The sequence below is a fragment of the Prionailurus bengalensis genome, chromosome B3 (genome assembly GCF_016509475.1).
Source record: "Prionailurus bengalensis isolate Pbe53 chromosome B3, Fcat_Pben_1.1_paternal_pri, whole genome shotgun sequence".
Taxonomy (NCBI): domain Eukaryota; kingdom Metazoa; phylum Chordata; class Mammalia; order Carnivora; family Felidae; genus Prionailurus; species Prionailurus bengalensis.
The window spans coordinates 57,155,398-57,178,396 of NC_057355.1; positions in this window are offsets into that span (position 1 = coordinate 57,155,398).

Below are 22,999 nucleotides of genomic sequence, written 5' to 3' on the forward strand. Positions count from 1 at the left end.
GGTATTTATGTTTTATATCTATCTATCTATGTACCTACCTATCTAGATATGCCTAACTGTTATATTTCTGATTGTTCTAGTTGTTCTTGGTGGGAAGGACATGTGCTGACAGGGCAGAGCCTGCTTGGGATTCTCTTTCTTTGGGACTCCCACCACCACCTCTCACCCCCCTCACCAGCCTCATGCATGCACACTCTCTCTCAAAGTTAAATAAACATTAAAAAAAAGCCACTAAATTATGTCTTAATCTGGACATGACTGTTGATAGTGGGTATGGCAAAGATTTGGAAACCAAAAGGATTCTCTGAAAAAGAATTAAATGATTTGGTGGCTTACCAGATATAGAAGATGAAGTAGAAGAGAGTAATCAAAAATGCCTTTTTAATATGCCTCAATACTAGGAAAAATGTAGGATTAAGTAGGATGATATATGTGAAGACTCACATTATAAATTATAAAAATTTTAAAAATATTTGTTACATAAGTTTTTGTGTAAATTTTCACTTTGTGATTTTTAAAACTACTTCTTTTTATGAGAAGTCATTTGTTCTGTAAAATTTTCTACCTCTATAATCTGTCCTGCTGAAAAATTGCAGCAACCCATGTGTGAATAATAGAAATTTTTCATTATTTTTGCCTAATTCAATTTTAAGCTTTTCCAATTTTAGGAAAGTTCGGGCTCATTATCCATCCTGGGAAGGTAGATTATTGCTAATATGATAGTATTACTTTAGTATGGTATTTGAAAAATGGTATGATATTTCCCATGTCTGGTAAGATAGTTATTTTTTTATTATCCTTCTATTAACTTGAATAACTCTATACAAGAAACTTGAGTTGTTCCAGGAGACAAGGTCATACAATTCACAATTAATGTGGTTTTCTTTATGTTGTTGTGGTAGGCAGAATAGTAGCTACCCAAATATGTCCACATCTTAATCCCCAGAACCTGTGAATATTTACTTTACACGGCAAAAGGGACTCAGCATATGTGATTAGGTTAAGAACTTGGATATAGGGAGATTATTTGGGATTATCCAGGCCCAATCTCATCATGTGAGTCCTTAAAAGCAGAGAACCTTTCTAGGCTGAAGCCAGACATGTAATTATCAAAGAAAAGTTTTGAAGATTTTGGAAGGGGGCATGAACCAAAGAATATGTGTGGCATCTAGAAGCTGGAATTGGTAAGGGAAGTGATTCTCTTCTAGAGTTTCCAGAATGGAACACAGCACTGCCAATATCTTTATATTAACTCAGTGAGACCTGTGCCATATTTCTGACCTAAAGAACTGTAAAATAATGTTTGCATTATTTTGAACCTCTAAGTTGGTGACCATGGCAGCCAAAGAAAACTAATATAATTATCCTCTCATGTTTACTGTAACCATGCATTATCATCTTATGAGTTTGAAGTATGGACAGAAAAAAACACTGGATCCAATTATCATTGACTTAAAGTTGATTTTTTTTTTTTGCTTGTAATAAGAAATCTACAGTTAGTCAGCCCAAGGCAGGTACTGCTGCTTGAGGATGTCATCCAGACTCAGACTCATTTTAGCCTCCTCTTCTGTCATTCTTAGCAGGGGTTTTTCATTCTTATTGTTGCAAGGTGGCTGGTACTTCTCTAGATATCTCATCCTTATTTCAAATAGGAAGAAGAGAAAAAGATAAGTGAGCAGATAGCAAAATAGCATCTTTACAAAGTATTTCCAGAAGGCCTACTCAGCCTCTTCAGATTTAATGGCATTGCCTAGACCAGTTCATATGGCCACCCTAGTTGCAAGGCAACTTAGAATTTGAAATTCTTAGTTAGGTCCATTACTACCCTGAATGAATTTGGGATTCTGTTAGGAAGGAATAGGGGAAGTGGGTTAGAACTTATCATTGTCTTTTACTTCCATGGATACACATTAAAAATAATTGATTAGGGGCGCCTGGGTGGCTCAGTCGATTGAGTGACTGACTTCGGCTCAGGTCATGATCTCACGGTTTGTGAGTTCGAGCCCTGCGTCGGGCTCTGTGCTGACAGCTCGGAGCCTAGAGCCTGCTTGTGATTCTGGGTCTCCCTCTCTCTCTGCCCCTCCCCCTCTCATGCTCTGTCTCTCTGTCTCAGAAATAAACATAAAAAAATTTTAAAAAATAATTGATTAATTTTTATTGGACTGTAATTGTCATAGAATATCCTATTTCTTTCAGGTGTACATCATAGTGGTTAGATATTTATATACATTACAAAATGATCCCCATGATAAGTCTAGTTGCCATCTGTCACTGCACAAAGTCATTACAGTATTATTGACTATATTCCCTAGACTGCCCATTACAGTAACTAGAAGTTTGTCCTCTTAACTCCTTCAACCTAGTTAGCCTGTCTCCCCACACCTCTCCCCATCTGGCGACCAACAGTCTGTATTCTGTGTCCATGAGCCTGTTTTGGTTTTGTTTGTTTGTTTCTTAGATCATGGATACATATTTTAGGAAGTGCTGAGCTACTGCTGGAATCCAAAGGGCATTTCTGTACTGTGAAAAAGTAATGGTGAGCAAACTGTATAAGGAGTTAGATCATGATTTGGAGACACGAGTGATGGGAATTAAAATATAGAGGAGAATTACTTGGGAAAGGGATCTATGATTAAGAAGAAGATTTATTTGGAGCACCTGAGTGGTTCATTTGGTTAAGCATCTGACTTCAGCTCAGGTGATGATGTCATGGTTCATCAGTTTGGGCCCTGTATTAGGCTCTCTGCTATTAATGCAGAGTTAGCTTCAGATCCTCTGTCTCCTTCTCCCTTTGCCCCTCTCCCATTCATACTCTCTCAAAAATAAACATTAAAAAAAGATTTCTTCATCAATATATTCCTCTTATCTTTTTGACCTTTATTTTATTCCTTCCATTTATTCTTCCAGGTCCTTCATCATAGAAATATTCCAAAATTTAAGTTCAGGATTTCTCTTTCTGGTCTTCATAGAAGTTGTCTATAAAACTCTTCTATTGATCATTTCAAATACTTACAGGTTAATGTTTAATGTATTGCAAGTAGTTAGCTTGGCCACAGTTGTCTAAATTCTTTGGGCTGCTTTTCAAAGTCTTTTGCCAAGTTAAGGGAATATTCTTTCACCCTTTCCCCCATTTTCTAAATAAGAGGTCAGCAAAACTAGGCTTGCAGACCAAATCCAGCCCATCACCTTGTTTTATAAATAAAGCTATATTGGAACACTTATTTACATATTGCCCATTGTGGCTTTTCTGCTACATTGGCAGATTTGAGTAGTTGGAGTACTGAAAATACATACTATCTGGTGCTATAGAAAATATTTGCCAATGCCTGCCCTAAATCAATCATCATTGTTTTATGTTACGGAATTAAGTTGGGTAGAGGATGTATTATAAGTAGAAACTGAATCAAAATCAGCATAAAATGCTTTTCCTTGTCCTGGGTGTTTATCTTCCATCTCCTTGTTGCACTTCAGCCAGGAGCATTGCATCATGTAAGTTTTGTAAAAACACCTTGGCAGTTTGATTTCTAACTCTTTACAAGCATTAATAGATCAACAGAGGAAAACCCAGAATCATTAACCTTGAGTATCAACTATAAGAAAGGGTAAAAGCAATCTGAGGCAAAGGAGCAAAGAGTGTTACAGGTGGTTCTAGTTAATAGAAACAAAAGTCCATGCAAGTATCTTGCCTACTCCTGGGATTGCTGTGACTCCAGACTTCCATAGTAAACTATTGAGTCCAGAATAGTCTCCTAATTAAATTAAAGTCATCCTAACAAGATAATTGAAGCATTCCCAAAGAACAGGGTGTATAAAGTACTTAGAAGGGGCTAAGAGGTCATTTCTCAGATGCATTTGAGCTGACTCATGAAGGAAGTGTGGAATCTTACCAGGGAGACAAAGCAAGGAAAGGCATCTCAAGCTAGGGGGAAGAAAACATTTAGTACATATTGTGTTGAGCACTTAAATGAATGTTATTTTGTTGTATTAGTTTGCTAAAGCTGCCCTGCTAAAGTACCACAGACTGGGTGACTTAGACTTAGAGAATTAATATTCTCACAATTCTGGAGATCAAATGTTGGCAGGGTTAGTTTCCTTCAAAGATGATCTTCTTGGCTTGTATACTCCATTCTTCTCACTGTGTCTTCACATGGTCTTAACCAGGTATTAACCTGTATCCTAATTGCCTCTTCTAATAAGGACACCATTAATACTGACATAGAGCCCATCTTAATTACCTCATTTTGACTTAATGTTCTTGTAAAGTTCCTATTTTCAAATACAGTCACATTCTGAGGTACTGGGGATTAGGATGTTAAACATACGAATTTTGGTGTGACACATTCAGCTCATAACATATGTATCCATAGATTCAGAATAAGTTAATTCAACTATAGGGTAAGATGATACACCAGAGGCACTGGTGAGATACATGACTATAAAAGTAGTCAAAACTCTATTTGAATAATGTCATACTAAGGAGTTTGGACTTACTTGCAAATAATTTAGAATCAAAGACTAATTTTAAGTGGACAGTATTATGATCAGAATTGTTTTTTATTGGGGTACCTGGGTGGCTCAGTCAGTTAAGTATCTGACTTTGGCTCAGGTCATGATCTCATGGTTCGTGGGTTAGAGCCTTGGGTCCAGCTCCATGCTGACAGTTCAGAGCCTGAAGCCTGCTTCAGATTCTGTGTCTCCCTCTTGTTCTGCCCCTCCCCCACTTGCTTTCTGTTTGTCTCTCAAAAATAAATAAACATTAAAAAAATTTGAAAAAAGAATTGCATTTTGTTGAAATAAAATTTTTGTGTGTATTTATTTTAGAGAGAGAGAGAGAGAGCTAGTGCATGAGTCGGGGAGGGGCAGACAGAGATAGGAATGGGATAGTGGAGATAGGAAAGAGGATGATTTAAATTTGGGTATGTTTTACTTTAAGGTACTTGTGGTAATTAATTTTATGTGTCAAATTGACTAAGCTATTGAATGCCCAGCTATTTGGTTAAATATTATTCTGTGTCTGTGAGGGTATTTCTGGTTATATTAGCCTTTGAATTGGTAGACTGAGTAAAGCAAATTGCCTTCCTCAGGGTGGGCAGGCCTCATCCAGTTGATTGAAAGCTTGAATAGAACAAAATGCTAAGCAAGAGAGAATCCACTATCTCTCTCTGATGGTTTTCGAGGTGGAACATCAGTCTTCTACATTGAGGCTCATACTGGAATTTAGACCATTAGCTTTTCTTGTTCTCAGACCTTCAGATTGCAGGCCTTGGGACTTCTCAGCCTCCATAATTGCATGAGCCAATTCTTTATAATAAATCTCCCCTCCCCTACTTTAGTCTGTATTTATTTGTTAAAGGGGTATGAAAAGATTGTGAAAAAGAAGAAGGAGCCATGTTTCTCCTTAACTGTGAATGTGGTCTTAAATTTTAAAATAGTGTCAATTGATCCTACACCAAACTTGAATTTTCTTTTAATACATTAATACACACCTTTTAGATCATTTTTTCTTGTAGTATATCAAATCAGAGCCTATGGGTAGACTCCAGTCCGTGAATTATTGACAGCAGAGCCAGTAGTGGGTCCTTTGAGGCTGAGTCTATTTAGTAAAAGTATAAGTGAGTTTTTTAAATGTGTGGTTCAGCAGTGCTTTGCTATGCCAAAGAAGTATAGAGTTGGACTTTACTTAGGAGCAATATAAAAGTTTATGTAGGTCAAAATTATTGAGAGAATGATAGTCTTATTATATAGTGATATTTGAATTAATACTTTTTAAAAGAAATATGCTTTTTTAATTTCTGTTTTCACCAAAATAGGGTTTTCTACTTTGATTTTGAAATAATAGCCAGCTGTTAGGATTTTGATGTAACTTCTGTAGTAATGAAGTCATCAGTATCTTCAGTACATTGAGTAAGGAATGGCCCAAAGTGGTGATAGGTTCTTAGGAGGGTAATGGTTTTGTAATTGAACTTTTGCTTCTTATTTTAACAACTCTGTAAGTGATCCTTCCCTCCATACTGCCTACTTTTATATTGTCACCCTTCAGTTATTATACCAGTGTCCTTCCTGACTTTAGTACTTTGCACTCTACCACACACAGGAACAAATCCCTGATAATTAACAAAACAACATGTTTTTTAAAAGGCTGACCAGTAATTTCCAGGCTACATATGAGTAAGTACGTCATACAGGATTTCTTTCTATAATAGAATTTGTAATTTCTTAATGCTGTTCTGCTAGAGATTATACATGAAAATCGTGTTGTAAGCAGGAGTAGAAAACAATACATCAGAAGAGTTAAAAGCACCTGACTCAGTGTCAGACAGACCTGTCTCTGAGCCTCGTCTGGACCATATATTAGCCATTTGGCCTTGGGGAAGTGGCTTTTAACTGCTTAAGCTATAATATTTTAGTCTATAAAACATAATAAGGAAGTACCCAACTGCTACATTTGTTATTATAATTAAATTTCATAATGCAGGTACAGTGCTAGCACATGTTAAACACTCTGTAAACATCAGCCATTCTTATATAGTTAGGTACCAAGCACATTCTCTCCAAGTCACTGATACAAATACCTTCTCTGTAATGCTGTCTTTAAAAGAATTGATACCTCTGTGGATGTTAACAAAAATGAAAAACTCAATCTCTTACCAGAGAACATCCTGACATTTTAGTGAATAAATGAATGCCAGTTATTTTTTATTTACTTCATGTTTTTACTAATTGTTTGCAAATATTCTTGTATCAGCTGGTTGAGAAAGAACCTAAATTGATAGGAGCCATCTATGATAACATTTGTCCTGTTTTATTGCAGTTTTTGGTAGTAAACCCCTTTTAAAAGTAGACTTATGTTAAGTATGCTTGATATTATGATAAATTTCAAGCTAATAGAGTCCACATAGGGATTTTTACCTTATTCTATTTCATGGGCTATTCTTGCCGCCACCTATTTGGAATGTCAGTTCTGCTTAGCAGTTCTGCTTTTTGATAGCAAAAAAAAAAATGCTTTTCAAAGATGAGACCTAGAAAGCGTTTTTATTTTCATTTCCATTTTCCAGGACAACCCAAGCTTTTACTAGGCTAGAAAAAGCTTGAAAGAGTCTCACTCATCCACTGCATCCTTTGTGATATAAACCAAATTAATCCCAAGGAAAAGAGTACCTCTCCAATAACTGAAGCTACCGGAGTGATAACAATCTAGTCCTTGAGCACCCACATGTCTCCATTGAGTATTGATTCCATTTTCAAGCTGTATGATATGCTTTCTACACCTAGAGAAGAAATAAGCTTGGCAAAGGGTCAGGAGAAACCTCTTCAGCGTAGCAGTTGAGAAAGAGCCTTGGACAAATACGGTTATCTGTTACTTCTTGGAATCAAGAAATCTGTTGCTGTAAAGGGTGTTCCTATGGATCCCCTTTGCTTGACTCTACTCAGAGAAAGTGTTGCTGTCCTTAATAAAGTAATTGAAAGTTCCTAGACAAAAATCTGTTTCGCAGATCTAGTTCACGGTCTCTGTTGCTACATTTCAGAGTTTCCACAGGAGGCTGAGGTGCAAGATCTGATGAGTAGTGGGTAAACAAATGGGAACCAAGACCTCTGAGAAGTGAGTCCTGCCTTACCCTCACCAGAGCTTCTCACTACAAGTGTGCTTCTGGCTCTACAACCCTGTGCCATGTTGATATCTGTCTCTGTGCTGGCAACTTTCAGGTCCTCCGAGTTAGGGAATATGGGAGTACTGTATGCCCTCTAAATTACCTCCAAATTGATTTGCACCAGAGCCAAGAATTTTTAAGTGGCAGGGTATACTTAATGTGAGTTCAGAATATAGGACTTAAAAAAACCCACTTTATTGAGGCATTAGTGACACACAAAAAGCATATTGAATTTTGTGACTTGATCAGCTTGGAAATAAGCGTACATACATGAAACCATCACCACAATCTGTGCTGCAAACATAGCATCACCTCTGAAGGTCTCTTCCCATTCTCTTTATTAATTATTATTTTTTATGATAAGAGCATTTAGCAGAGTTTTAAGTATACCGTGAAGTGTTATTAACTCTAGACACCATGCTGTACATAGATCTCTAGGATTTATCCATCTTGCAACTGAAACTTTGTACCCTTTGAGCTTCTGCTCTCTAATTCAAATTATTTTGGAATCTCAACTTCTATTCAACTTAATAATTAATTGAGGACACATCAAGAACAGAGATCTGTGCTGAGGATTCTGAAATATACAAAGTTGAAAAAGGCAAGCTTTTGATTTCCCTTCTACAAACTCAACAGATTATGAGCAATCAATAGAGAAGTACAAAAGTCCATGTCACTATGAACAAACTTTTCTATTGTCAGCTAGTCCCAAAACCAAACTTTAATAAATATCTAATGATGAGCACTTCCTTCCATATTATATATTTGCAAATATTTGGCAAATACTTTATATTTGCAGGTAGTCTGTGTTATACTTAACATTGTCTACTCGTGAAAGGACTGACTACAAGGCCTTGAGTTAACTGAAGACCACTTCGGTATCACTATACATTATGACACTCAGAGCTACTTCACATCTAGTAAAGTCAAGTGTAAACTACTACTTGGTTCATCAGGCTACTTTCCTTAAATTTGTTACATGATATACTGGCCTCAATAACATGATAAAATTAGGTGCCTAAAACTTCATTTCTTGGAAACAACTTTGATTTTCAGTTAAGCACTTGTTGAGGTATAACATGGTGGCTAAAATGTAAGCAAAGAGAATGGTCTTGATGAAATAGAAATGTTGCTAAAGTTGTACACTTCACTGGAATGACTGTGTTCTTTTTTTGGATAAATGGGAGACTGGAAGAATTCTCAAGGACATTTGTTAAAATCTCATTCCATGGATCAACTAAGTACATATACGGCCTAAAGATTGCTTTCACCATTCATATTTTAAAATTGAAAATTGGCCCCTGAGAATTGAAATTAATGTATTTCTAATAGTTTCTGAGGAAATTCATGTGGAAAATAACCTACAGAGCTGATGGTAAAACATCAGGTGAGTGTTGTTAGATTTAGCCAGAAGAAAGGTCCATGTCACATAGCTTCCCCTTTCTCCAATGGGGTCCTTATCACACCACCCCAAAAGTTAACTGAATCATTTTTTGCCTACCTCTGCTTAGAATTAAATATTTGTGATTGAACAAATAAATATGGGATTATCTGGCAAAGAATTCTATTGTGCAACCACATCTAGAAACAATAGGAAAGGGATGTTTTAAAAAATAAAATATTCACAATGCATTATGATACTGTTATAATGGTGAAATGGCAAATATTTCATTTGAATTATTAGACAACTTATATTCCTTCCCCTCTCATATGCTCTGATAATATCTCATACTTGAACTGTGCATTGGAGCCTCATGGTTAGAATCTCTGGAGTCAAGACAATCCAGATAGTCTCTCTTTGGCCACATACTATCTGTTTTACCCTGGGCATGTTATCCAATGATTGTATGCCTCAGTTTCCTTGTTTGTGTACAGAGGGAGTAATTATTACATCTGTCTCCTATAACTAGTGAGAAAGATTTAATGTGGTCATGAATATGAATATCTTTTCACAGTTCCTGACATAGAGAACAGTCAGTATGTATATATACTATACACACACACACACACACACACACACACACACACACACACATAATATCTAGAGTTCAGTTTCTTTGCAAATCAGCTATTTCTCCTGATATCCTCATTTTGGTGACTTAAGATCAATATCATTCTAAGTACTAAGACTCAAAACCTTAATCATCATCAATTTATTAATTTGTATTGAGACAGCCTATCTCTTTTTAGCCCATATTATCAATTGCTGAATTATGGTATTTCTTTACTCCATTATAATATCTTTTGAACATTTCCCTTTTGTTCCATCTATCATAGTCATGCCTGACTTCTCATCTAGGTTATTGTGATGGCATCCTCACAAAGGAGGCTCCTACTTCTCTTCACTCTAATCCTTCCTACATAGAACTGCCAGATTAATCTTTTTAAGTTTTATTTTGACAGTGATGAATGTTTATAACAAACTGAGTATGATTATTATTCACTTACTTAACAAATAGTGATGATAAAATGTTATAATCCAAGCCATGTTCTAATCACTAGGAATCTAGAAGTAAATAATATAGATAAGTCTCTGCCCTCAGAAAGCCCAGATTCTATTCAACATACTAGTACTATAACTAATAATTTAAAAATAACATAATATAGTTTATTTTTTTTATTTATTTATTTATTTTTATTTTTATTTTTTTTTATGAAATTTATTGACAAATTGGTTTCCATACAACACCCAGTGATCATCCCAAAAGGTGCCCTCCTCAATACCCATCACCCACCATAATATAGTTTATAAAATAGTAAATTCCAGTGCCTTCTTATTATTAATTTTGGTTATATGTCTAAGCATTTCCAACCATAATGACAGATATTTCACGTATATTACCTATAAATTTTAGGCAACTTTGAAAATTAGGTATGATTTGCATTTTGCAAATGAAGTAAGTGAGGTTCAAATAGATTAAGTAACTTCGTTAGCATCATACAATTAGTGGGAATCAGATCCATTATGTAACTCTATCTGATAACAAAACCAAGCAATTTTTATTATAACATGTGACCTCTCTTTTAATAAAAAGCTAGTTTGTTTGTTGACCCCCATTCAACTCTTTTTTCTAACTTTATTGCCTACTTCTTCAGTTCTTATATTCTGCCTTCAAACCATATAGGGTCACTTACTCTTCCAGAAACTACATTCTACTTTCTCCCCTCTATACAATGTCATTTTGAGTTTTCTACAGCTAATACTCTCCCTTTCTCCCTCTCTCCCTCTCCCCCTCTCCCCCTCTCCCCTACCTTTCGCTGCTAGTATCCAAGATCCAAGAAGCTTTCTAGATCCTTTCACCATAATTGAACTGTCCCTAACATAGACACCATTGAATCTTTTGTGCTTCCATATACTAACTTTAAACTCCTTTTTATTATAGAATTTGAATGAATCTTTGTGTTTAATCAACTAGATTCATTCTTTAATCTCTATATTACTATGTATGATAAAATGTTTGTCATAATGCTTTGCATAGTGTATGAGTCCAATATATTAAATGAAAATTGGGGTGAAGAAACAAATGATCCCCTAATTTGCACAAGGAAGTGGCTGCCAATCACTCCATAAATAGGTGGGCCTACCTAGTTGGTGAAAGCTTTAAAATCTATAAAGAATTAATAACAAATATGGCTAAATTTTAGTGGTAAATGTGAAAAAAATGAATTTGACGTAGAGGAAGAGTGATAAAAATATAAGTGATTTTATGGTTGTTAAAATGAGATGTCAGATATTGGCTTGAATCCAGCTTGTTCCTTTTTTTCAGTAGCTTCTTGTCCAGGGTCCTATTATTATGGGATTTTCAATGGCTTCCTTAATAAAGGCTACAAGTACTTTAAGATTTATGTTCGGATACTCCCTTGAGATAATTCTGAAGATGCAGGGAATATGTAAATTTAAAGGACAATAAAATGCACTTTGCTTTTCATAACCTTGCTCTATAGATTGGGATGTTTTAAAATAGTGGGGATTTTTAAAGCAATTTCTTTCTAATACAGTGAGGCAGGAAAGCCTTAGTTCAGAAACACCAGCTTTACAAGAAAATGCCTTGAGGGAGGCCCAGATGTATTACCTAGAGGCCTTTCACCTCTTCCTTCAGCCCCGGTGCCTGTCGTAGCACCATCAATCCATTTCCAGCATTTTACTTAGCTATGAACTTCTTAGAGTGACAAGAGAGTGATTCATAATATATAGTAGGCTTCCAGGAAGCTTTTTTACTTTAAGCTACAGGGCAAGTGAATCAGCCTTTTGCTATCTCGCAGGAACTACTTATCTTCAATCTTTCAATTAAAGGTCAAAAAATGAAAGAAGACACTCTGGTTGTCTATTATGGTGTTTTGTTCCCATTGCCAGCGAATCTGTTCTTTACATAGTTGTCTCTCAACCTGTTCAAGATTTATTCTTTTTTCCCCTTATTTCTGATTAAAGATGGGAGGAATTTCCTCAAGAGTTTTGGAAATCTTCATGAATTACCAGTAACAACAACAATAATAACAACAACAACAGATGGAGAATTATGATCACTTTCAAAAGGAAAAAAAAAGTGTCCCTACACTAGGAATAATGTTTAAAGTCTTCACAAAGGAGTTGAAAGGCAAAAATTTCAAGAGTCAAGCTAAAGTATCTTTTTAGAAGTTAAAATCATGCTTCTTGGTGTCTTACTCTGTGTCTGCATAACTAAGTGAAGAGGAACCTAAGTAAGTTTATGCAATTAAAAAATAACAATTAACAATTATTAGATGCTTACAATGTGACAGTTTTGACATGAATGGATGTATTTAATCCTCATAGCAACCCTCTGAGATAGCCCTGGGATTACTTCTACCCTACAGGCAAGAAATCCAAAGTATGGTAAATTGCCCAAGATGAAAGAGTCAGAAAGAGACAAGTTTTATCAAGTCCACTTTTGGACTTGATTCCATAAGGGGTGATTTCAGAGCCCATGCTCTTAACCACTTTGCATGACCATTCTATAATTCCAAAAACTAATATGGAAAATCCAGACTCCTAGCATTTGGAATGGGTTTGAAGTCTGAATGTGACTGCTTAACTCTTCATTTTCTCTGAAGAATATACTGAAGTAAGACACTTCTATAAACACATTATTCTTAGTCCTTGAAAAAACAGTGAGGAGCTATCAAATACATTCCTTAATCTGAAATCAGTTTATATTTATTGAATATTTCGACCTATTTGGATGTTCAACAAATAGTGTTGGATAAATGTATGAAACTACAATTTATTTAACTACCTTCTCTTATTCTACTTCATGTGTACATCTCTGTGGTGGGTGCTTCTACATACATTGACTTACCTAAACCTGGAAATGCTTCTGAGAAGTATTATATTCCACCTTGTTCTGAAAATGAAGTTGGTGATGTTTAAGAGAAAGAATATAACTTTTTCTAGGTCAACAGATTGAAAGGGACAGAACTGATGTTTGGAATTCTGATAATCTCTGAGGGCCAAAAGTTTACCTGTCATACAGTGATGTAAATCACCTTTAAATTAAAAAAAAAATCCCTTTTCCTGAAATATAATTCCCTCATGTCTCATGTAGAGTGATGGGAGAATTAAGGACCATTCTTCAAATGATAAAGCAAAACTTCCTGCAAAAATTCATTAATGAATATTATTATAATAATATAATAGTGAATTATATTATTGTGTCTGGAAGATTTAAAATCATTCAGGTATCATAATAATAACATGTTAACAGTGTTTCAAGTACTTCTGTTTCTAGGGATTTTAATTTACCAGAATCCTGAGCCCCAACTCTTAACAATTAAAAGTCTTAAGAATACTTGTGTAGTACATATCTTAACTTATTTTGTGTATAATTAGAAGTTATTATAATTGCCTTCTGCAAATCTTAAGGAATTGCAGAATTCTTAATTAAAGCAAAGATGATTTTCAAGAAATAAAAGAAAAAATAAAATCTAGAACATTAGGAGAGGGGAAAATAATGGGATGTAAACTTTTTCTGTTTTTAAAGAATTTATGCTACATATCATGAGGAATCTAATAAAATGAAATGTACCAGAGTCTCTCAACAACATTCCTCTGTATTTTACTGAGGTCCAAGAGAGATAAATAAAGTCCCTAAGCAAGCCCTATTGATGAATCCCATTGATATTATTATAGATACTACATTAATATTGCTAGATACTTAGCTCAAATTCCTGTCTCCAACTGGTATTTTATACACAGCTGCAACAATAAATCAGTATATTTGGTGATTTGTAAGGCAAAAGCCATTTTCTCATTGTAAGACTCAAAAACTTAATTTTCCAAAGTAACCCTATGACATGCATGGTTCATGTATACCTGTGTAGAATGACATTTACCTGAATAAAATTATAATCTAATCAATAGTTATGTGATCAAAATATCAATAAGAGAAGACAAATGGAAACCTTTAGATTCTTCAACTTGTCCTCAACATTATTCAAATGGAATTGGCAGCTTCATTTGATTGTAGCATCTGCTACTCCAGAAAACTATATATGTCAGGTGGTCAGAGTTGGACAGCATTATCCATTAGGGTTTTCTTTTCTTTTTTTTTTTTATTGTATTTTATTGTTGTAAGAACAGTTAGCATGAAATATACCCTCTAAACAACTTTTTAGTGTAATATATCATTATTAAGTTTAAATACCATGTAGAACAACAGATATCTAGAACTTATTCATTTTACTTAACTGAAACTTGATGCATGTTGATTAGTAACTCTTCCTCTGCTCAGCCTTTGGAAGCCACCATTGCCCTCTTTACTTCTATTAATTTGATTATTTTAGATACCTCATGTAAGTAGAATTATGCAGTGTTTGTCCCTCTGTGGTTAACTTATTTCACTTAACATTATTTCCTCAAATTTCATCCATGTTGTGATATATTTCAGAATTCCATTCTTTTTTTACGGCTGACTAGTATTCCATTGCACGTATATACCGTATTTTCTTTATCCACTTATCTGTCCATGGCTATTTTGGTTTTTCTACATCTTGGCTCTGCTTTTGGTGACATAATCATGAAATTGTTGCCACGACCAATCAAAGATATTTTCCCCTATGTTTTATTCTAGGACTTTTACAGTTTTGGGTCTTATATCTACATCTTTAGTTCAGTTTGAGTTGGTTTTTGTGCATGGAGTAAGATAAAGGCCCAATTTCATTCTTTTTTACATGGGTATCTAGTTTTTCAAACATCAGATGTTAAAGAGACTGTCCTTTTCTGATTGTGCATTCTTGGCACCCTTATCAACAGTCAGTAGATGATAAATATGTGGATTTAGTTCTAGATTCTGCATTCTGTTCCATTGGTCTATAAGTCTGTCTCTGTGCCAGGACTATACTGCTTTGATTAGTGTAGGTTTGTGATATTTTGAAATCAGGACATGCAATGCATATAACTGTTGTTTTCACTATTGAGTTGACTATTAATAGTCTTCATGTCTCCATAGGAGTTGTAGAATTATTTCTCTTCCATTTTTGTGGAAATGGCCATTAGAATTTTGCATTGGGGGGCACCTGGGTGGCTCAGTCGGTTGAGTGTCCGGCTTCAGCTCAGGTCATGATCTCACAGTTTGTGGGTTTGAGCCCTGCATCAGGCTCTGTGCTGACAACTTAGAGCCTGGAGGCTGCTTCAAATTCTGTGTCTCCCTCTACCTCTGCTCCTCCCCCACTCAGGTTCTGTCTCTCTCTCTCTCTCCTTCAAAAATAAATAAAAACATTAAAAAATTAAAGAATTTTGCATTGGCTCTGTAGATTGATTAGGGTGGTGGGGACATTTTACTAATATTAAGTCTTTCAATCCAGAACATGGTATTTCCTTCCATTCTTTTGTGTCTTCATTAATATCTTTAGTCATTGTAATTTTTGGTGTATACATTTTTCACGTCCTTAGTTGTCTATTTTTATTTTATTAATGTTGGTGCTATTGCAAATGAGATTGTTTTCCCTTTTGATTTTTTTTCAATATATGAAAGTAATTTATTACTAATTGTTGCTGTGGCTTTTATTTATTTTTATTTGAGGTTTTGATTTAAATTCCAGTTAACATATAGTGTCGTATTAGTTTCAGGAGTAGAATTAATGATTTACCACTTACACACAACACCCACTGCTCATCATAACAAGTGTCCTCATTAATACCCATCACCCATTTAACCCATCCCTCCACCCACCTCCCCTCCAGCAACCCTCAATTTGTTCTCTGTAGTAAATAGTCTGTTTAGTGGTTTGCCTCTCTCTCTTTTTTATCCATCCAATGTTTATCTGTTTAATTTCTTAAATTCCACATATGAGTGAAATCATATGGTATTTATCTTTCTCTGACTTATTTATTTGGCTTAGCACAATACACTCTAGCTCCATCCACATTGTTGCAAATGTGAAGATTTCATTCTTTTGATGGCTAGGTAATATTCCATGATGTATATAGGCCATAACTTCTTTATCCATTAATTAGTCCATGGACATTTGGGCTCTTTCATAATTTCACTGTTGTTGATAATGTTGCTATAAACATCAGGCTGAATGTGTCTCTTTGAATCAATATTTTTTGAATCCTTTGGGTGAATGCCTAGTAGTGCAATGATTGGATTATAGATTAGGACTGTTTTTAACTTGAGGAACCTCCGTACTGTTTTCCAGAATGGCTGCACCAGTTTGCATTCTTTCCAACAGTGTGAGAGGGTCCTCCTTTCTCCTTATCCTTGCAAACACCCATTGTTTCCTATGTTGTTAATTTTAGCCATTCTGACTGTGTGAGGTGATACTTCATTGTACTTTTATTTGCATTTCCCTAATGATGAGTGATGTTGAGCATCTTTCCATGTGTCTGTTAGCCATCTGGATGTCTTCTTGGGAAAAATGTCTATTCATGCCTTCTGCCCATTTCTTCACTGGATTATTTGTTTTTTTGGTTGTTGAGTTTGCTAAGTTCTTTATAGATACTGGATACTAACCCCTTATGAGATATGTCATTTGAAATTACCTTCTGCCATTCTGTAGGGTTCATTTTAGTTTTCTTGATTGTTTCCTTCACTGTGCCGAAGCATTTTGTCTTTATGATCTCACAGTAGTTCATTTTTGCTTTTGTTTCCTTTACCTCCAGAGACATATATAGTAAGAAGTTGATGTGGCCGATGTTAGAGGTTGCTTCCTGTGTTCTCCTTTAGGATTTTTATGGTTTCCTCACTCACCTTTCTGTCTTTCATTCATTTTGAATTTATTATTGTATATGGTGTAAGAGAGTGGTCCAATTTCATTCTTCTGCCTGTTGCTGCCCAGTTTTCCCCATACCATTTGTGGAAGAGACTTTTTTCCTTTAGATACTCTCTCCTGCTTTGTTGAAGATTAATTGATCCTATGGTTTGGAGTCCAGTTCTGAGTTCTCTATTCTGTTCCATTGATTTATGTGTCTGTTTTTGTGTCAATACCATACTATTTTGATGATTATAGCTTGTAATATAACTTGAAGCCTGGAATTGTGATGCCTCCAGCTTTGGTTTTCTTTTTCAACATCACTTTAGCTACTCAGGATCTTTTCTGGTTCCATAGAAATGTTAGGATTGTTTGTTATAGCTTTGTGAAGAATTCTGGTGTTATTTTGATAGGAATTGCAATGAATGTGTAGATTGTTTTGGGTAGTATATACATTTTAACAATATTTGTTCTTCTAATTCATGAGCATGGAACGTTTTCCCATTTCTTTGTGTCCTCTTCAGTTTCTTTCATACATGTTTTATAGTTTTCAGAGTACAGATTTTTTATGTCTTTAGTTAGGCTTATTCCTAGGTATCTTATTGTTTTTGGTGCAATTGTAAATGGGATGGATTCCTTGATTTCTCTTTCTTCTGCTTCATCACTGGTGTATAGAAGTGCAAAAAATTTCTGTACATTGATTTTGTAGCCTGTGACTTTGGTAAATTCATGTATCAGTTCTAGCAACTTTTTGGTGAAGTCTTTCAGGTTTTCTACATAGAGTATCATGTTATCTGAAAATAGTGAAAGTTAGACTTTTTCCTTGACAATCTGGATGCTTTTTATTTCTTTTTGTTCCCTGATTGCTGAGGCTAGGACTTCCAGTACTATGTTAAATAACAATGGTGAGAGTGGACATTCTTGTTGTGTTCCTGCTGTAGAGGAAAAGGTCTTAGATTTTCCCCATTGAGGATGGTAATAGCTGTAGATTTTCATATATGGACTTTAAATCTTGAGGTATGTTCATTCTATCCCGACTTTGTTCAGAATTTTTATCAAGAGTGAATGATGTACTTTGTCAAATACTTTCTCTTCATCTATTGAGTGGATCATATGGTTCTTATCTTTTATTAATCTGGTGTATCACATTGATTGATTCGTGAATTCTGAACCACCCTTGCAACTCAGAAACAAATCCCACTTGAGCATAGTAAATGATTCTTTTAATGTACTGTTGGATTTGATTTGCTAGTATTTTGTTGAGAATTTTTGCATTCATGTTCAGCAGGGATATTGGCTTGTAATTCTCTTTTTTAGTGGAATCTTTGTTTGGTTTTAGAATCAGGATAATGCTGGCTTCATAGACTGAGTTGTAAGATTTCCTTCCATTTCTATTTTTTGGAATAGTTTGAGAATAGGTGTTAATTCTTCCTTAAATGTTTCATAGAATTCCCCTGGGAAGCCATCTGGCCCCAGACTTTTGTTTGGAGATTTTTGATTACTTATTCCATTTCTTTGCTGACTATTGGTCTATTCATGTTTTCTATTTCTTCCTTTGTCACTTTTGGTAGTTTATACTCTAGGAATTCATCCATTTCTTCCAGATTGCCCAACTTGTTAGCATATAATTTTTCATAATATTCTCTTACTCTTGTATTTCTGTGGTCTAGATTGTGATATGTTCTCTTTCATCTGTGATTTTGTTCATATATTTTTTTCTCTTTTTGATAAGTCTGGCTAGGAGTTTATCAATTTTATTAATGTTTTCAAATAACTAACCCCTGGTTGCATTGAACACTTTTACTGTATTTTTGTTTATTTCTATATCATTTACCTCTGTTCTAATCTGTATTATTTCCTTTCTTCTTATGGCTTTGGGCTTCATTTGCTGTTCTTTTTATAACTTCTTTTGGTGTAAGGTTAGGTTGTGTATTTGAGATTTTTCTTGGTTTTTCATGTAGATCTATATTGCTATATACATCCCTCTTATGATTACTTTTGCTGCAACCCAAAAGTTTTGGACCATAATATTTTCATTATCATTTGTTTTCATGTACTTTTTAATTTCTTTGTTTAAATTTTCTGTTTGACTCATTCATTCTTTAGTAGGATGTTCTTTTACTTCCATGTATTTGATTTTTCCAGTTTTTTTCTTGTGATTGACTACACGTTTCATATAGCACTGGAGTTGGAAAGTCTGCATGGTATAATATGTTGTTATATTATTAACAACAATATTAATTTGTTGTTAAGGCCTGATTGTGACCTAGAATGTGATCTGTTCTGGAGCATGTCCCATGTGCACTTGAATGTTTATTCTGCTGTCGGATGAAATGTGCTGAATATATATGTGGAGTCCATTCAGTCCAGTGTGTCATTCAAAGCCATTGTTTCCTTGTTGATTTTCTGGTTAGATGATTTGTCCATTTATGTAAGTGGGATATTAAAGTCCCTTACAATTATTGTATTATTATCAATGAGTCCCTTTATGTTTGTTATTGAATGTTTTATATATTTGGATGTGTCAAGTTAGGGGCATAAATATTTACAACTGTTAGATCTTGTTGGATAGACCCCTTTAGTATGATTTAGTGCCTTTTTTTTTATCTCTTGTTACAATCTTTGGTTTAAATTGTTGTTTGTATAAGTATTGTCACTCTGGCTTTCTTTTAATATCCGTTTGCAATGATAACTGTTTCTCCACCCTCTCACTTTGAATCTCAGATGTCTTTAGGTCTACAATGAGTCTCTTCAAGAGATCTATACATGGGTCTTGTTTTTCTATCCATTCTGCCACCCTGTGTCTTTTGATGGGAGGATTTAGTCCATTTATATTCAGAGTAATTATTGATAGATAAGGACTTAGTGGCACCTTATTACTTGTTTTGTTATTGTTTCCAGAGATTTTCTCTGTTCCTTACTAGTCTTTGTTGCTTTTTGTCATTCTTTCCCACTCAGAGAGTCCCCTTTAGTATTTCTTACAGGGCTGGTTTAGTGATCATGAACTCCTTTAATTTTTGTTTGTCTGAGAAACCATGTATCTCCCCTTCTATTCTGATTTATAGCCTTACTGGATAGAGTATTATTGGCTGCATATTTTTCCCATTCAGAACGTTGAACATATCATGCCTTTTCCTTCTTGCCTACCAAATTTCTGTGGAGAGATCTACTGCTAACCTTATTTATCTTTCCTTGTATGTTAGGGACTTTTTTTGTCTTGCTGCTTTTAGGACTTTTTCTTTATCTCTGTTTTGCAAATTTAACTACAATATGTTTCCGTGTTGGCCTGCTTTTGTTGATTTTGATGGGAGTTCTCTGTGTCTCCTGTATTTGGATGTCTGTCTCCTTTCTCAGATTAGGGAGGTTTTTAGCTATCCTTACTTCAAATAAGTACTTTCTGATCCATTTTCCCTTTCTTCATCTGGAGCTCCTATGATATGAAGAATACTATTATGCTTTATGGAGTCACTGAGTTCCCTAAGTCTACTTTCATGATCCAAGATTTTTCTTTTCCTCTTTTGTGCAGCTTTATTATTTTCCATAATTTTTTTCTTCTATATCACTTATTTGTTCATCTGCTTCTTCCATCTTTGTGGTCATCGTATCCAGTTAGTTTCAAATCTTGTTTATTGCATTTTTCATTTTGACCTAATTAGTTTTTAGCTCTTTTATCTCTGCAGTAAGGGACTCCTTGGTATCTTCTATCTGCTTCTCAAGCCCAGCTAGTATCCTTATAATTGTTGCTTTAAATTCTAGATCACGCACATAACTTGTATCTGTTTTTATTATATCTCTGGCTGTGACATTTCTTGTTCTTTGTGGGGGGATGAATTCCTCTATCTTGGCATTTTGTCTAGGTGTCTGTCTGCTTCTCTGTGTTAGAAAAGCCTCTTATGTTTCCCACTCCTGAGAGTAATGGCTTTATGAAGAAAAGGTCATATATTGTCCAGAACCTGGTATTTCAGGAATTGTCTCTGTTGTACTTAGCTGCTATTTTATGGCTGCTGTATCTATCAGGTCAGTCTTTTGCAGAGTTTTTCCTTGCCTGCGGTGTAGAAGGATTAGACCTTGATCAGAGTGCTGAGTTTTTACCAGATGTGCTCTTGTTGGCTTGTTCAAAGAGACCTAGTGCCATTTCCACTAGAGCTGAAGCTTTGCACAACTCTCTGGTCAGTAGATGTGGTGCATGTGGGGGTGGGGGTTGTGCTGGTCTCCTGGGGAAGACTCCCACTGTGTTGGTTCTCAGGTACACTTCCCTGAGAAAAGCAGTACCAACAGACTGCAGGGAGACATGGCTTGGTGTATGCAATTTAGGCAGCCAGTGTTCATGCTGTGCTGTTTGCTGATGTTAGTTTATGCTGAGGGGTGGGGAGGAAAATAGTACCAGCTAGCTTCTTTGCTCCTAGAGAGGGGAGTTCATGCTTGCTGCTGTCTGCGTTGTCAGACTTTATACCAGCCATGTTCCAGACCATGAAAACAACAGTCTTTGAGCCCCTGTAATTGTAACCCCCCCCCCCAAATCAGCCCCTCTCATTTTCCCCATCAATGTCTTGGGGGAAGTGTTTTCCTCATGTGATCCTCTGTGTGCTTTTCTCTCTCTCTTGCTCTCCTCTCTCGCCTCTCCCTGAGATCAGGGCTCCTTCCTCTCCACAGCACTCACAAACCTTTTCTTCTCCAAATCACATCTCTGCACCACCTGTCTTCCATAATGTGGCCTCCTGTCTTCCATTGGTTGTGCATTTTGTTCTGTCAGTCCTCTGATCGATTTCTGGAGTATTTGAAATGAATTGATATTTATCTATCTATGCTTGAGGGACAAGGCAAGCCTAGGGTCTTCCTACTTCTCTGCCATATTCGAGCACCAATCTTCTAATTCCCTTTTGCGCAGTTCATTGTTAGTGTGTAGAAATACAACTGATTTTTTAATATGTTAATTTTGCATTCTGCAACTTTACTGCATTTATTCAAACCTTTTTTAAATTTTTGGTGGAGTCTTTATTTTCTATATATAAGATCATGTAGTCTGCAAACAGGAATACTTTTGCTTCTTATTGCTCATGTGTATGTCTTTCATTTCTTTTTCTTCTTAATTGCTCTGGCTAGGATTTCCAGTACCCTTTTGAATACAAGTGACTAAAGTGGTCATCCTTATCTTTTGAGTCTGATCTTAGAGGAAAAGCTTTCAGGTTGTTTTTTTGACGATTGGATATGATGTAAGGAATGGTCTTTTCCATATATGCCTGCATTATGTTGAGTAATGTCCTTATATTCCCAGTTTGTTGAGAAGTTTTCTCATGAAAAGGTTTGACTTTTGTCAAATGCTTTTCCTGCATCTACTGAGATGGTTATGTGATTGTATCCTTTATATTATTAATGTGGTGAATATAAGCTCTTACTATGATTACTATTTCTCCCTTCTATTGGGCCAGTGTTTGCTCAATATATGTATGTGTTCTAATGTTGGATGCATATGTATTGTTATATTTTCCTGATGAATTCACCCTTTTATTGTTATAAAATATTCCTCTTTGTCTCATGTTACAGTTTTTGATTCAAAGTCTTTTTTTCTGATGTAAGTATACCATCCATACTTTATTTTGGTTATCATTTGTAAGAAATACCTTTTCCATCCTTGCACTCAGTTTATATGTGTCCTTAAGTCTAAAGTGAGTTTCTTGTAGATAGCATGTACTCATGTCTTTTCTTTTTTTGAATACATTCAGTTACTCCCTGTCTTTTGATTGGCAAATTTAATCCATTTATATTTTAAATAATTATTGGTAAGGAAGAATTTACTATCAAATTGTGATCATTTTTTTTTCCATTAGTTTTATATTTCTTTTGTTTGTATTTTTCTCTTTTTCTTTTTTTTAGATTTTTTTAAAATCTTTATTTTTGAGAGAGAGAGAGAGAGAGAGAGAGAGAGAGCGCGCGAGAGAACAGAGTGTGAGTAGGGGAGGGGCAGAGAGAGAGGGAGACACAGAATCCAGCAGGTTCCAGGCTCAGAGCTGTCAACACAGAGCCCAGTGCGGGGCTCAAACTCATGGACTGCATGATCATGACCTGAGCCAAAGTTGGACACTTAACTGACTGCGCCACCCAGCTGCCCCTGTTTTTCTCTTTTTCTATCTTCCCTTGCGTTT